General features: G+C 50.7%; 1 pseudogene; it reads right to left on the bottom strand.

The window, feature by feature from the left end:
- Positions 1–960: 960 nt before the first annotated feature.
- LOC145540463 (nuclear prelamin A recognition factor pseudogene) lies at positions 961–1,795 on the bottom strand (annotated as a pseudogene).
- Positions 1,796–2,523: the final 728 nt, after the last annotated feature.

The raw sequence follows: 2,523 nt of genomic DNA, 5'->3' as shown, positions 1-2,523 counted from the left end.
GAAGGAAGAGAGGCGGGACCATCGAGAAGCTGCCTCATCTGAGGTTAGGATCAGAATGGCTGTCACCTCCCTGACCCCACCCAGAGAAGAATGGACCAGAAAGACTCCCGACCACACCGCTTGGCCTGAGCAGGTTAGCTGCCTCTCCCGTCCTTCCATGTGTAACAACTGTCACCCTTTGCAGGCCTCCCTCTGCCTCAAGGTGAGTTCACCTGAAGACTGAATGTCCGAGCATGAGTTTGGGGCATAAGTTAGAGTGTCTGGTCCCAGGAGGTGGCTGCCACTGCACTCTGGCCACTGCAGCAGTGAGAAACTCAGCCCACTATTGCTAGAACTTTTTCTCTAGAGAAGCTGAAAATCCAGATTCATATGAGCCCCCTGATTCCAAAAGGATACAGTTTTTTCCCATTCTGGCCAAGCCATTCTCAGGAATAAAAAACATGGGTAAAAATACGAGCCAACTGGGCAGACCCCAGACCATGGCCCACAGCCCCCACAGCCAGCCTGCTTCCTGTCATTTCTACATCAAATCTCTCTGAGGCATATGAATCAGAACTTCTGGGGTCTTAACTGTTCACAGGACATTTTTTGGATTTTTTTTTTTTTTTTTTTTTTAAGCCTAAAAGACAGTAGTTTGTCTCCATTCTTGTTCTTTGGGATTTTTCAGTCTTAAAGGAAACTCAAATTGGGGCAACCCTTCTCTCCTGTTAAAATATTTCAGTCACACATATGATGAAGAGAGCACCACATCGAAATGACGGAGGGGGCTGCTGACAAACGGGGATAGCTGAGGATTCTGAAAAACCAAAGTAGTAAAAGGAAAGCTGAGCTGTTTTCTTCAAGTGTCTCTGATACCCACACAGGTCAGCTCCTCCGTCCTCAGGCAGCTGACAGGCCTGTCTCTCAGTCTTCTTGACTTCACCACTTGATGTCTCCACTGTCAGCGGGTTGCCCTGAGCCCTAGTAAGCGGTGTGCAGGGCTTTCTGGACGCGGAGAGAGTCGTGCTGTCCAGCCACTCCTCGTATAACTCCTGCACGTGGGTTCTGGCCTCCAGGAGCTGCACAAAGATGTCAGCGTAGATGCCTTTCATCTTCTGCAGCAGGGCCTTGTCTGTGTGCCCATCCTCAGCCTGAGCTTGGCCTCTGCCATTGAGGCATACCCCAGCACAGGCAAGAACCTCCACAAAGTGATAAGGGAACTTGCCCTTCTTCCACTTTAGGACCCCGTTCTAGATGGTTCGAAAGCCATAAGCTGCAGCAAAGTGTAAGAAGACCGCTCCACTCTTCTCGAGGTGACCTCCTGGAAGTCTTTGCTCCTCAGCGCATGGTAGGTGACCTCCCCCACGTCCTCACTGAACAGCTCCTTGCCCGCATGTCTGAAGATACGTGCCAGGTACCCGTCAGAGCTGGCTCCATCGTGGCTCCTCAGCTCCTCCTCTTTCACATCTCCAAACAGAGTGACCAGGGCAGCATCTCTCATCGAGAGGTCACTATGCTCCATCATCTGAGCTATTTTACCTGAGGTCAGCACGAAGTTAGTGCCCCGGGAACCCTGAGAGGCCATGAAAATGTCTTCCTGAGGGGCCTCCAGCTTCTTGCCATAGCATGGTGCCACGATAACATGGAAAATCTTGTCTGGGGACAGATTTTGCCATCTGACAAAGTAGTCCTTCACCAGGGATCCCATGATCTGCTCGGGAGACTTGGCAGTGCAGAGGTGGGGGGTGACGGGGTGACACAGCACATACTCAGCATATCGGACCCAGCCAGGATCCTCAGGCAGAGAGGTCAGCATGGTAATGAGGGCTCTTCCTCACTGTGCTGGCGGAATCGACGCACAGACTCTTTTTGACCCTCCAGGATGCTGAAATCTGCAGCGACGTTGTATCGAAGACATAATGCACTCCGAGACTTTTGCGGAAACCACAGAGTCTTCTGGATGCATCAGTCACACTGAGGCTGAATTTAGCAGCAAAATAAGGCATAGACTGAGGACACACCGACACTACCAGCACCTTGTGCTTTGAGGTATCCCGTTTCTTGTTAAGGTTCAGAACTCGGAAGTCCAAGTCCTTGGCGTTCTGCTGGGGAACCTGGTACTCCTTCCTCCGCAGACACACAGCTGTCACAGGCCAGGCAATCACTCAGAAATATCTTGGCATCAGCCAATTTATGGAATTCTCCCTTCTCTTCATTCTCCTGGGCTGGACTTGGTACATCGATTGATGCATTGTATTTGGTCATCAGTTTTTTCTTTTACACTACATTCCTTCCGCGTGCAATGCTCACAGTTTATCTGGAGTTAGGCAGGCAGATCCAGATGTGCAGCCTGAGCGGAGCACTGAGACTCGCAGTCACCACCACCTGCCGCCCTTTGCTGTTGTCCGGTGCTGCCCTCTGAAAGGCACTATACCCTTTAGGAAGCAGGAAGTCATTCTTAGTCTACTTCTGACTGGCACCAGACTTGCAGAAGGCAAATCGCTCTCTAAACTTCCTAAAGCAAATAAAACAACACTGTTAGAG

Source organism: Giraffa tippelskirchi, chromosome 3 (assembly GCF_054371585.1).
Source record: "Giraffa tippelskirchi isolate mGirTip1 chromosome 3, T2T-mGirTip1v1.2.pri, whole genome shotgun sequence".
NCBI classification, from domain to species: Eukaryota; Metazoa; Chordata; class Mammalia; order Artiodactyla; family Giraffidae; genus Giraffa; species Giraffa tippelskirchi.
The sequence above is the reverse complement of the archived record's forward strand: the minus strand, read 5'-3'. Positions and strand labels throughout refer to the sequence as shown.